The 14,769-nt window shown below is 38.1% G+C and overlaps 1 long non-coding RNA gene across 2 annotated transcripts in view; it reads right to left on the bottom strand.

Annotated features, from left to right (window-relative positions):
• Positions 1-14,569, bottom strand: part of LOC128626186 (uncharacterized) — a 261,452-nt gene extending 246,883 nt beyond the window's left edge. For both annotated transcript variants that reach the window (XR_008390114.1, XR_008390115.1), the window contains exon 1: positions 14,448-14,569. This is a non-coding gene — a long non-coding RNA (uncharacterized LOC128626186). The remainder of the gene's footprint in view (positions 1-14,447) is intronic.
• Between the last annotated feature and the right edge of the window lie 200 nt (positions 14,570-14,769).

The following is a 14,769-nucleotide window of genomic DNA, read 5'->3' as shown; positions in this document are numbered from 1 at the left end:
TCCTTACCTCAGAGTCTACTTCTGGAAAAGTAAACCTAAGACACAAGTTGTTGAAACTTAATTTTTTAATTCATTTTTTCCCATGTAAAATGTAATATTTTCTTTTTTATTGTGTTTTTCCAGTACCATTTAGTTCTCTTACACCCCCCACCCCACAATCACCACACTGCAGTCCATGAGTCCTTTTTCCTTTTTGCTCAGTCTCTCCACCCCTCCTTGCCCCCCAGCCCTTAGCTGTCAGCCTGCTCTCTATCTGTGAGTCTGTCTCTATTTTGCTTGTCAGTCCAGTTGGTTCATTAGATTCTACATATCAGTGAAATCATATGGTATTTGTCTGTCTCTGACTGGTTTATTTCACTTAGCATAATGTTCTCCAGGTCCATCTATACTGTTGCAAATGGCAAAATTTTCTTTTTTTTTTTTTTTACAGCTATTCTATTGTGTAGATATCCCATAGTTGTTTTATCCACTCATCTACTGATGGACACTTGGGCTGCTTCCATATCTTGGCGATTGTAAGATAATGCTGCAATGAACATAGGGATGCTTATGTTTTTTCAAATTAGTGTTTTGAGTTCCTTCAGATATATTTCCAGAAGTGGGATCACTGGGTCAAAAGACAGAATTATTTTTAATTTTTTGAGGTGTCTCCATACTGCTTTCCACAGTGGCTGCACCAATTGCATTTCCACCAACAGTGCAAAAATTCAATCCTAAAATTTACTTAAGCATTTTGTAGAAACCTTAGTGATAGCCAGTATAATTCACACTAGTTTGTAAACTCTTGACAGCAAGCAGGAAGAGCATATTAAGATCCTTTCTTTACACACGGATCAGTTAGATCTTCATCTCTCCATTGCTTATTAGCTTTGCTTTCACACGGAAATCTTAAGGCTACTCTATAGATACATTTGACCTCTATTTTCTTTTAATCAGTTTTCTAAGAAAAGGATGTATGGCTCATAAAAGAGTCTTTAAAAATTGATAAACTACAGGAGATTTTACAAGATAAAATTCATCAGGAAAATTGTCTTTTGTAATGAATTAAAATTTAAATGCTGGAAAATCACCAATATATCCATCCTGTTCTGGTACAGAAAATAAATTTATCAAATTAAACCTAAGAACCCTATCAAAAGATTCTTTCCATAAATCAAGATAGTTCAAACATTATAAATTTAAAAAATTATAATAGCATTTGAGTTCTCATTATTTATTTTTCAATACTGCCACTGTTTTTGTAGAATAAATATTACTGCCTTCCTATTTTCAAGCTTTATTTTAATAATTGCAATTGAATACACAATTGGAAAGCTAAGTTTCTATGCTCCATTCATCGAATACCTTGATTAAAAATTTCCAACAGTCTGAGAATGAATGTGAACATAAGCAAAATGACTTATGTCCCCCCCAAAAGTTAATACTGTTGCAAGACACTTAGGATGAGTTACAAATTCAAACCTCCAATGCTCAAACACTTCTGAAATGGAACAGATGAAAAGCAGCGAGTAGAGACCAATGTGTTTCTGAAGAGCCAAGTTTTGATCCCAGCATTCTATGTAAAGTGTCACAGTCAAATATGATAGTAGAATAAAAATTGTAGAATCTCAAATAATTTTTCCCATGCATTAATTCTCTGAAGCTATTAAGCAATACATCAAAGAAGAAGAGGATAGAGAGAGAAAATTGAAAAAGAGAAAAATGTGGTGCTGTAGGCTGGAACAAAAACTCCCCTCCCCACAAAAGAATCTTTACTTTCTAACCCCTAGAACTGAAATATTACCTTATATGGAAAAAGCATCTTTGCAGATGTGATTAATGATCTTGAGATGCTTTAACCTAGGTTACCCAGGCAAACCCTAAGTATAATCGTATCTATGATCCTTCTAAGAGGGATGCGGATGGATATTTGACACAAAGAGAGGAGAAGGCAATGTGACTATAGGGCCAAAAGAGATTTGAAAACTTTGGCCTTGAAGATTGGAGTGATTTGACTACAAGCCAAGGAATGCTGGCAGCCACCAGAGGCCTGAGAGGTAAGAAACAGATTCTCCCTGGAGCCTCCCCAAAGCACATGGTCATACCCACATCTTGACATCAGCTCAGTGAAACTAATTTGGACTCTGGCATCCAGAACTATAAGACAATAAATTCCTTTTGTTTTAAGCCACCAAGGCTATGGTGATTTGTTACAGCAGCCACAGGAAACTAATATTAATGGCATACAAGGAATAGATACAAGAAATCCAAAAAAAGGGAAATCAGAATCCAAACCATTCCATATTGGAACAGAGGATTCAAGAAGCACATACCAATTGCCATCGTACTACCTTTTATCCTAATGAGGAATGCTTAGTTGAGCTGAGCTTTGTTTCTTAATTCTATTTGACTTCTCTTGGCCATTTTCTAATGACACATCTGCTCTCCTCACCATGCCAACTTGTTTGGGTCAGCTGAGGATAGCCATTTTACCTAATAGAATTATTCTGCTTTTATTTACTGCAGAGGGATCGAAGGAAGTCACAGTGAATCCAATGAACAAATTACAAAACATTCTACACCCTCTGATTATATCCCATCAGTAAATGAGTGAATCACAGAATTATAGTACATTTACACAATGGAATTAACATCATCAAAATGTCCATACTACCCAAAGCAATATACAGATTCAATGCAATACCTATTAAAGTACCAATGGCATATTTCACAGACATAGAACAAACACTTCGAAAATTTATATGGAACCATAAACGAGCCCGAATAGCAGCTGCTCTTTTGAGAAAGAAGAACAAAGTAGGGGGGATCACAATACCTGATATCAAGGACCACTTTCTTAAACTCACTAAAAAAAAAGACACATGCAGAGCTAATTTCTGACTTCCTATGTCTTGCAAAGGGCAGAATATTCTTTGTAAGTAAAATATATTTGCATCAGGGTACACATGAAAACAGTCAATTTAATTAAGCACAGCAAGTTCTTCATCATCTGGGCCTAACTATATCGAACTGCCATATAAATTCAATATACAACAAGGTAATGTTTGGCACAAATACTAGAGCCATAAAATATGTCCCACAGTGCTGTAGTGTGGATATAAGACAAGTTTTTGACATGATCCTAGAAAAATTACAATAAACATGCATGGATCAAAGTGGCAGCACCTCTGGTCCTTCTGAAAGCCGATTATTATTCTCTGTTATCAGTATAGATGTGATGTTCAGATTTAAAAACCCTTTTAAAAGCAAAAGCAGTTGAGAAAAATGCTTTTTCTCTCATGCTTGTAGATGCATCCATTTTTTCTGGCAGAATCATCAAGAAACTGGTAACATTGGTTACCTGAGAGAGGAACTTTCTGGCTGAAAAACATAAGTGAATCAAAGGCTTTCAGCCTTTTTTTTTTTTTTTGCTTTTTAAATTTTGAACCTTAAGAATATATATTTTCAACATTTACAAGCAGTGCTTTGTTCTTCTGAGATCCCTCCAAATTTCTGGATTTTGACTCTTTAAAAGTATGGTTAAAATAATTTGAATGAGTGTATATGCTTACAATAATCATGATTTTTATATTTATACAGGCAGAGGTGGGGATAATCTTCATTGAGGAATAAGCATAATAATGTTAAAATCCATTAATTGCCTATCATATGTGAATTATTCTAAGAGATTTGTGCCTTCGTCTTTAATTTGTATCACAAAATTTAGGACAGGTGATGATACTTTCCCTATTGTACAAGTGAGGAGACTAAGGCTTATGTGAATAAGTACCTCAGCTGAGGCCTCATGGCTGGTAAGGAACTGGCACAACCTGCTACCGTAATCCAGGCAGTCTAGATGGAGGGCCTTCTGGCTAAAAACAAGTTAGTGAACATTTCCCAATCTGAGTCATTTTTTAAAATTTACTTATGGACTATAGTTAATGCATCTGTAATCATTTACACCCCTTCAAGTTAGTGTGAGGAAAATTGGTGTCGGTGAGGATGGTTTTGTTGGGGCATCTCCAGGTCAGGCCCAGGAGCAGCAGGCTTCCAGGAAGCACCTCTAGGTTCTCCTTCCAGGCAAGAGGATGGCCTGCCTAACCTTGATCACTGTCTTCCCAGATTCATGGCCTAACTAAAACTAATTATTTGATCCATGAACTTGAAAACCCCCTAACAAATGGGCATTTAAGTTTCCAGTAGGCCCCTGGGATTGGTGAGCGCCATAGCATAAACAGTCATCGTCTGGTTTAGTTCATCTTATTATTGTACACTTCTCATGAATTGGCCTAATTCATGACCCTACTTCCACAAATTTGTGGATGACCCATGGCATCTGGAAGGGGAAGAGATTTCCAGACAACACTGACCTGTGTGCTACTTTGTTCCGATTCTGGGACTGGGAATCACTCCAGTAGACCCACACACTATGGAAAACGTCATGGTCTCTGGCCCCACCCACACGAGGTGAGATCTGCTCAGCATTCCTGTGGGCTCAGACAGACCCCAGACACAGGCCTAGTCCTGGAAGAACACGTTATTTTGTCTGTTTGTGCTGTCTCCTCATGAAATCAGTGAGGGACACCAGTGAGGAAGTGTATTTGGAATAATCCAAGCAAAATACAATAGAAGCTGATGTTAGACAATGAAAATAGTGATGGAGAGAGAAGGAGATGACCTGTGGATATTTAGGGGTGAATCCTATGGACCTTGAAGAGTTGTAAAAAGTGAAGACTGAGGAAGAAGAAACAGAGTCAGAAAAGATTGCCAGATGTCTTAGTTGAGTACCTTTGTCTGTGACCAATGCCAGCCATGGAGACTGGGGAAGAAACAGGTTGTGCTTGTTTGCTCTTGACTTTGGTGCGTTAGAAGGTAATTAGTGGTGATTGGATTCATTTTGGTGACAACAAGCTCTAAATAATCAGCTTCTTGTTTCTCTTTCTTTGATTTGCACCCATGACTCTGTGGCTCTTCAAAGGACACAGAGGTACCCAAATCACTCAGGAGACAAAAGTCCCCCAAAGCTTGTAGCCAAAAAGTTCCTAAGGCAAGAAGTCACAAGCTGGTTTCTACCACACTGTCTCCAGCCCTCACAGCTTCTTCTATGTAGCAATTAGTTGCTATGTTTTAAAAATGGAGATGTTTTATTTAAAAAAATAGATTTTTTTTAGTTTCCATATTTGGTTCAGACTCCCACATGACATGACCAATTGGAGCTGTCCCTTTCTCTAAATGTTATCACCCACCCCCAGCCCAGGTTCATGATAACCCCCCTAAGAAGCAACCAAAGCAAAGGGAGGAAAATATTTCCTTCATAATTAGGTTGGGTATTATCTGACCTCTACCCACTGGATCCTGAGAAGGTACCGAAACTGTTTGGCACTTTCGTGGTAACCCCAAGCCCTTTCTTCACCTTTAGCCATCACAGGGTCCTTAGTAAACAATGCCCACCCCAAAAGAGACCCAATTGAGAGAGGCAGTTGTAGAACAAGTACTGCCCAGGTGTTAAGCACCTGGAGCCCTGTATTTGGACCATCCACCTCTCTGATGGGGCCTCTTATTACCTGCGTTTTGCTACAATAGGCTATGCTGACCAAGACACCTAGGCCTCACCTGCCTGGTTAGATATCTGCTTCTATCCACCCATTCCAAACACTCGATTCCAAACTCAGGATGTACTCCTGGTACTGATTATGGTTCATTACCCTCCAGCCCCAGTAAGAACACCAGACATCAAGCCTACCATCTGCCTCAACCAGTCTAAAAAGAAAGTTGGGGTGTGGGTTGTAGTGGAATCATGTAGTTGTGGGAGGAGCCATGATGCAAACCTGGTAGAGTTAGCCATTCTCACTGCTGAAAATCTGTCTAGTCTCTTAGATGGGCTGGGACAGAAAAAGGACTCCCTGGCACACATGGTCTCCTTAGGTGACTCTCCCTTCTCCCTATGCCCAAATCTGTCCCTCTTGAATTTCCCACGATGCCATGGCCTGGCTCCCACATCCAGCAATCACTTTTTTCTCATTAAAAGCCCTAGAAAACAGGCCAATGTCCTGTCTTCTGCTCATTCCGACTTGACTGTATAAGGACACATAAGCCAGCTGAAAGTCTGACAAACCTGCATTTAGATTTAAACAACCAATTTTGCCATGGACAAGTGTGTTTATTCATTCATTCAACATGAATTAATCATCCAATGTGCATCAGATGATAGTGGTGGAGAAATGAGTAAGACGTAATGAGTGACCTAGAAGAATAGGCAAAAACTCATTAATTATTCAATTGATGGCAGTGAGTACTCTAGTGGGGTCGCGGTCACAGTTTAATCATTTATCAGGGAGCACAAATGTGGAGCACGTAACTTCTAGACTAGCGTTTCTCAAGCTGTCTTGTGCTTCCCAATCACCAGGGATCTTGTTAAAATGAAGATTCCAGGTCAATGGGCCTTACATGCAGGTGAGAATCTGCACTTCTAACAGGCTCCCAAGGGATGCAGATGATGCTAGTTTGTGGACTATGAACAGAAAAATCCTCTAGGACCAGAAAATATTTTCAAGAAGAAATGGTGCTTGGGTGGATGTATTAAAGGATGAATAGGACTTAACCAGTAGAACAAAATAGAAGTGGTCAAGACACAGAAGCAACATATTTTGAAAATTATAAAAGGGTTTCCTACTGACTTAAAAATTAGCATGAAGAATATAAGAATTGTGCTCCTTCACTAAGAAAAGTAATAGTATTCAGTAGATGGATTGGCTAAAATATTTTAGATATACTCTTCACCCTTTGTCTTTGCGGGGTTTAAGAAACTACTGAGGCCTGAACCCTGAATTCCTTGGAGGCCGCACCTGTGCCTCGGTCACTAATCAATCAGTGTCCACCCAATAGTTGAGGAGGGCTCAGAATCCAACTCATAATGTTGCTGTGTGTGTCTCCAGTGACCCTCTTAAGAAGTGCCATGAAAGATCCTCAAAGGACAGTGCTTTGAGGCTTCATCAGACTCACAGACCCATTTTGTGCCTGTTTACCCTAAAATCTACTAACTGTCCCCGTATGTCACAGACGATCTTTGGAACTGCACTCTCCTTACATCCTGGCCATGCCATTATAACAGAATAGTGAACCAGCCCTCACCCCCAAATCTTTGATTACTCTTATTATCAACCAAAACCTTAAGAGTTGTTGGCTTAGTGAGGTAAGTTAACATCATCTCTGCAAAATGAAAGTAGCAACATTTGTCCTGCCTACCTAATTAAAAAAATAAAACCTAAGATGTATTTAGAAAATTTTAAATATGATGACAATATTGGCTTGCTACAGTACCCACTAAGGTCAAAGTTCCCAAACATGCGTGACCATAGAAATAATCTTCCATCCGACTACTCTGACCAGGCCCAGCCCTACTCATCTTCTGAGACCTGATGCACTCACAGTGGTATGCTCATAGACAAAATAAGCTAAAGTTCTTGTTAAAAACACGTATCCCCAGGTCCTACCACTGGAAATTTTGATTCAGTTGTCTGGAGGAGGCCCACATATGTCATAAAAACCCCAAGTGACCCTTGTGATCATGTCAGTTAGGGAAACACTACATTATGCCATGGAATTTGAGGCATATGGGACAGAACACACACTGTGCCTCCCACCGCCGATTTCATCATCTAGAAGAGCACGTCCATACCACCACTGTTACTGTGAATGACTCACGGCAAATATTTCCCAGCCCCATAGCTCCCTTCCGCCTGGCAGTGTGTGTCATATATGAGATTGAGTTGGTACTGTATGCAGTACAACCTAAAAAATGTATGAGCAGCAAACATTGGACACCTCCAAAAATCACTTTACAATGAATAAATTTCCCATCCTTCAAAGTTCTTTGAACTTATATCCTCAAACATAAGCAAAAAGAAAAAGGAAAAATGAGCTCCTTAAAGATACAATCTGGTAGCAATTTGTTTTCCAAAGCTGTGCCATATTAGGCTCCTGAAGGGTGTGGTCATGAGAAGAACATCTCTTTATGAGGACTAGGTATCCAACAGTATGCTTCTGTTTATGTAAAGTACCCATGACTAACACAACCCTAGTGGGCCATCTATGCACCTGATTACAACTGCTACCTAAAAAGTCACAGCTGAACAGCCCAACAAACCACACACACAGTGGATGACTGCAGTACACGTCCCACCTGGAAGTCACACCAGCTGGATGGCTCCTGCTGCCCCTCCCTCACAGAAGCAGTCCCATTAGCTCTGTGACCAGGTTACATTCAGACAGAATCGCTTACAGAATCCAATCAAATAAACCTGCCAATTCAATCCTAAAATACTGCTTTAGTTAGAGGATGGTAAACTTCCAGATTTTTTTATCTCAAAAGTGCAGAAAGCATCAGGCTAAAAACATTAGTTGGTTGAAGATTAATCTGTGTTGACAGATCATGAATGGGGAGATTAAGGACACTTGAGATACAGCCTTTACCTTGCAGGAGGATAAACAGATGACTGCAGGATGATGGGGCGGGGGGAATGTCACAGGTGGTTTTGCTACCTGTGTCCAAGCCAATCAGCATGTGCTGACCATTGGTTGTTATTTGTTCTTGGCATTTTCCCAATGTGGTTGAAGCTCTGTAGGTTTCCCTTTATAAACCATGACTAATAACCAGAGGAAAAATGCGTGTGTAAGAAAATGAAAAATGCGTGTGTAAGAAAATGTGCAAATTAGAGATTAAACCATTTTTCAAAAGCTTCAAAAACATTGTTTTCTTAGCAAACAATGGCACATGCTATAAACATTTCAATGTAATATTGTCCATTTTGCTCTCAGCTTAACTACAAATTAGTTCCAGCTAAAAAAAAACTTGGTCTTCTTCTCAACTTATCTATTTCAACAAGAATTGAAGAGGGTTCCGTACATAAGTTGTCTATAAGAGACCCACCTCAGAACCAAAGAAAGTGAAGGGATGAAAGAAGATGTTTCATGCCAATGGAAACAAGAAAAAAGAATCAGGGGCAGCAATATTTATATAAGACAAAACAAACTTCAAAACAAGGGCCATAACAAGAGACAAAGAAGGGCATTAGGTTATACTAAAGAAATCAGTGCAACAAGAGGATATAACCCTGGAAAACATACTCATATATACACCCAACATAGGAACACCTAAATCTGTAAAGAAAATCTTGGTGGACATAAATGGAGACATTGACAGTAATGCAGTCATAGCAGAGGATTTTAACACCTCATTGACATCAGTGAATAGATCTTCCAGACAAAAAAACAAAAACAAATAAATAAACAATTATACTCTATCCACATCAATGGATAGATCTTACAGACACCCCTTACAAAAAAAATAAATAATTATACACTAGATTTAATAGATATTTATAGAGCATTTCACTCCAAAGCAACAGAATATATATTCTTTTAAAGTGTGCATGGAACACTCTCTAGGATAGACCATATGTTGTTAGGACACAAAATGAGTCAATAAATTCAAGAAGATTGAAACTATATCAAGCATCTTCTCTGACCACAATGGTATGAAACTATAAATTAGTCACAAGAAAAAAAATTGAAAAGTACACAAATGTGGAGACTAAATAACATGTTACTAAACAATGACTGGGTCAACAATAAGACCAAGGCAGAAATCAACAGTTACCTTGAGATAAATGAAAATGAACATATAACAACCCCAAAACCTATGGGACACGGTGAAAGCAGTCCTGCCTGGGAAGTTCCTAGTCTTACAGGCCTGCCTCAAGAAGCAAGAAAAATCTCAAATAAACAATCTAATCTTACACATAAAAGAACCAGAAAAAAGAATGACAAACAAAGCCCATGGAGAGTGGAGGAAGGAAAAATAATGATTAGATGTGGAAATAAATGACATAGAAACTAAAAAAAAAAAATCAATGAAACCAAGATCTGGTTCTTTGAAAAGATAAATAAAATTGACAAACCTTTACCCAGACTCATCAAGGATAAAAAGAAAGAGGACCCAGATAAATAAAATCAGAAATAAAAGACAAGTAACAATTTAACAGCACAGAAATACAAAAAAATGTAAGAAAATATTACAATTATATACCAACAAATTGGACAACCTGGGCAAAGTGTATTAATTCCTAGAAACACAATCTTCCAGACCAGAATCAGGAGAATCAGAAAATCTGAATAGACCAATTACAACTAATAAAGTCAAAGCAGTAATCAAAAAACTCACAGCAACAAAAGTCCTGAGCCAATGGATTCACAGGCAAATTTTCCCAGACATTCAAAATAAGAACTAACACCCATTTTTCTCAAACTATTCCAAAGAACTCAAAAGGAAGGAGATTCCTAAGCTCATGTTTATGAGGCCAGCATTGTCCTAATTTCAAAACCAAATAAACATACTACAAAGAAAGAAAATTATAGGACAATATCCCTGATGAATGTAGATGCTAAAATCCTCAACAGAATGTTAGCAAATCAGATTCAGGGATACATCAAAAGATCATACACCATGATCAAGTGGGATTTATTCTGGGGATACCAAATTGATACAATATTCACAAATTAATAAACATGATATACCACATAAATAAAATGAAGGATAAAAATCACATGATCTATTAATTGATGCACAAAAAGCATTTGATAAAATCATGCACCCATTTATGATAAAAACTCAGCAAAGTAGGAACAGAGTGAACATTTCTCAATCTAATAAATACCATATATGACAAACCCACAGTTAACATCATACTCAACAAGCAAAGACTAAAACCATTTCCCTGAAGATCAGGAACAAGATGGGACATCTGCTTTCACCTCTGTTATTCAACATAGTACTGCAGGTGCTAGCTGCAGCAATCAGACAAGAAGAAATAAAAGGCATCCAAATTGGAAAGAAAAAAGTAAAACTGTCATTATTTGCAGATGACACGATACTCTACGTAGACAATCCCAAAGATTCCACAAAAAAAAACTACCAGAACTGAAAATTGCATTCAGTAAAGTAACAGAATACGAAATTACTATTCAGAAACCAGTGCCATTTTTCTACATCGGTAACAAACTATCAAAAAAGAGAAACTAAGAAAACAGTCCCATTTACAATTGCATTAAAAAAAAGTACTTGGAATCAAGGAGGTAAAAGACCTATACTTGGAAAATTATAAGATATTAAAGAAATAAAATGAGAAAAATACAAATAAATGGGGAATTTACCATGTTCATGGATAGGAAAAATAAGCATCATTTTTCAATATCCATACTATCCAAAGCAATCTACAGATTCAACACGATTAATATTAAAATACAAATGACATATCTCATAGAACTAGAACAAATATTCCAAAAATTTACATGAAACTACAAAAGATCCCAAATAACCTCAGCAACATTAAGGAAGAAGAACAAAGCTGGAAGATTAATGCTACCTGTTATCAAACTATACTACAAGGCCATAGTCATCAAAACAGCATGGTACTGACATAAAAACAGGCACAGTAGAGACCGCGGAAATAAACCTATGCCTTTATGGTCAACTAATGTTTGGAAAAGGAGGAAAGAACACACAAAAGGGTAAAGATAGTCCATTCAATAAATGTTTTGGGGAATATTGGACAGATACATGCAAAAAAATTAAACTAGACCTCCTCCTTACACCTTAAACAGGAATGAACTAAAAATCTATTAAAAACCTAAATGTAAGTCTCAAAATCATAGAAAAACTCTTACATGAGCAGAAAACATGGGCAGTAAAGTCTTAAACATTTCTCATAGAAATATTTTTTCTGATATATCACCTCAGGGAAGGGAAACAAAAGAAAAAAATAAACAAATAGGACTACATCACACTAAAAAGCTTTTTCACTTTGCTAAAAAGCAAAAGAAACTATCAACAAGTAAAAATACAGCTCACTGAATAGGAGAACATATTTGCTGATGATACATCTGATATAGGGTTAACATCCAAAGTTTACAAAGAGCTTATGCAACTCAACACCAAGAAAAGGAATAATCCAATTAAAAATTGGGCAAAGGCCCTTAAAAGACACTTCTCCAGAGAGGATATACTGATGACCAATGAACATATGGAAAGATGTTCAATATTACTAATTGTCAGAGAAATGCAAATTAAAAAGATGAGATATCACCTCATACCTGTCAGGATGGCTATCATCAGGAAATAGAAAAACAAGTGCTGGCAAGGATGTGGGGAAAGGAAAACTCTTTTGCAATGTTGGTGGGAATGCAGATTGGTGTAGCCACTATGAAAAGTAGTATGCAGTTTCCTCAAAAAAATTAAAGATGAAACTGACTCATAATCCAGCAATTCTATTTCTCAAAATATATCCGAAGAAACCCAAAACATTAGTTTGAAATAATATATGTACCCCACGTTCATTGTAGCAGTATTTACAATAGCCAAGATCTAGAAACAGCCCAAGCAGATGAGTGGAGAAAAAAGCTGTAGTACATTTACACAATGGAATACTATGTGGCCATAAAAAAAAAAAAAAGGAAATCTTACCTTTTGCGACAGCATGAATGGACCCGGAGAGTATTATACTAAGTGAAATAAGACGCACAAGTACCATATGATTTCTCTTATATGTAGAATCTAGTGAACAAAATAACAAAAATAGAAACACGCATAAATACAGAGAATAGACTAACAGCTGTCAGAAGGGAGAGGGTACAGAGGGCTGGGTGGAAAAGGTAAAGAGATTAAGCAAAAAGAACGAACAAACAAAAAAAATCAGAGAAACAGTATGGCGATTGCTGGAGGGAAAGGCGGGGGCAGAAGAGGGTAAAGGGGATAGAAGGAGAGTTGACTTCAAGGGGTGCATGCACAGTACGGTACAGAAATGACAAATTATAGAATTGTATACCTGACACCAAACAATTTTATTAACCCGTGTCGCCCCAATAATTTTTTAAAAATAAGGTCACAATCCTCCCCTTTCCTTCCCATTTAAATCCATGTCATCATTATGAACAGGTAATGTGTGTCTGAGGGAGAGGTATGGAGTATATAAATATTTTTATATGCATTGAATTTCATATAAATGACATCATAAAATTTAAAAAATGAAGAAACAAGGAGAGTTCATTTTTACCTATAAAATATTTTGGAAATTGAAGAATTAGTAATAATAATTACTGTATTAATAAAAGAAATGTATTTTTAAGTAAGTAACTACGGTTGCCAGACACCGAAGGGTTAAAGAGACATCTGTAGATACAGAGGACACGTGACAAAGAAGCTCATTGCAGAGCAGAGCACTCGCATGACACAACCGTGTGTACTATACTCCTAAATGAAAAGTGTGAACAGACAATTTGAGATGAAAGGCAGCTAAGACCTAAATCCCCCAAATCAGGCTACTGTCCCGTTAAAAGGATAGAGACAGATGCTGACATCACAACCCTCCTCCTAGACAGAGGGTTCCATGGGGGTTGGTGGTGAGTCCCTCATAACAATCATACGACTCCAAGAGGTCCCAGAGCAGCTCTCAAAGAAAATTCAGAACCAAAGTTCCGGTGCTCACTTTATCTCCACCCTTGGCGATCCAGAGAGTCCGTCGGGTCACTAAATGTCTCCTGCTCTGCTTCCTCGCTTACTTACTGGGAAGGACATCTGTGCAATGTGTCTTGGCAACATTACCTACGAAAGGAATGAGATCATGTGCAGAGGCAGCACAATCTCAAATGTCTCCTTTACCGCAATTTTCTGTTAAACACTATCAGCATCTGAATTTTTAGCCTTGTTTCAAGTTAGTCTGTATCTTTCCTCTCCTAGTGCCTTTTATAATTAGTGTGGTAACCTTCCGGCTATGTAATTATATAGGGCTCCCCTTATTTCCCTTGTCTATTTCCCCCCACAACCACCATTCCCTGTTCCAGTGCAGTAAGCCACCCCCAAAGCCACGCCACCCCTGGCTAGCACAACATTTATGCTCACTGGTTAAGTACCAGTAAAGCGTAGCCTGCTCAGGATATTTTCTCACTTACCCAAGGATGAGTGGCTAAACTGTGGTCGCCAGAGCAAAAAGCAATGGGGCACAATTATTTATCTTCCAGTTGCTAGAGATGCGTCTGGTAACTTGTATGGGGAGCTTCACAACCAAGGGTATTCCCATGAAGCCAGGAGAAAGGCAGGAGTAATGGCTTATTTCCAAATCTCCCACATTCATTGATTGAGTCAAAACAAATCCCACTTACACTTTCTCACTCCCTAACTGATTTTTCAGAGATTGAGTCATCTTTTCATCATTATCTTCGACAAGATTCTCTCCTGTGAAGCAATCAGTCAACATGTACCTGTGATCACATGACACTAACCCCCTAAAAAAGTTGCTTGAAATTGAAAACAAATAACAAATGACATGTTCTTAAAAGTAGACAGCCTTCAACTTCACCACACTGTAGGACCTCTATAGGACAGTGAGGTTAGCAAAGATTCAAGGTCAACTCACCCAGCTGTGTCACTCGAAACTGGTCTGTCCTCCTGCTTCCTGCCTCTGCAACCGCTACCCTAATAATTAAGCTCGTTAATTTGCTCAATGGCGTTATTTCTCACTGAAATCCTCTCAACACAAAATAGACATTTCAATCTTAAATGGTCTCAATTTTTTTCTAAAGCCTGGCATAAGTGAGTAAAAGAGCAATAAGTCAGATTGCAAAGAATATTGTGAAATCGTTGTTGATTTCTGCTTTTCTTACCCTAGCTCTCGCCCTCCTCTGAAAGTACCCGCTACATTGATTGCTTCATCCCTCCGTCTGTCTGCCCACCAGCCG

Source organism: Artibeus jamaicensis, unplaced genomic scaffold (genome assembly GCF_021234435.1).
Source record: "Artibeus jamaicensis isolate MK-2021 breed Jamaican fruit bat unplaced genomic scaffold, CSHL_Jam_final scaffold_369, whole genome shotgun sequence".
Taxonomy (NCBI): domain Eukaryota; kingdom Metazoa; phylum Chordata; class Mammalia; order Chiroptera; family Phyllostomidae; genus Artibeus; species Artibeus jamaicensis.
Note: the sequence above shows the minus strand (reverse complement) of the source record. Positions and strands in the feature narration are given on the sequence as shown.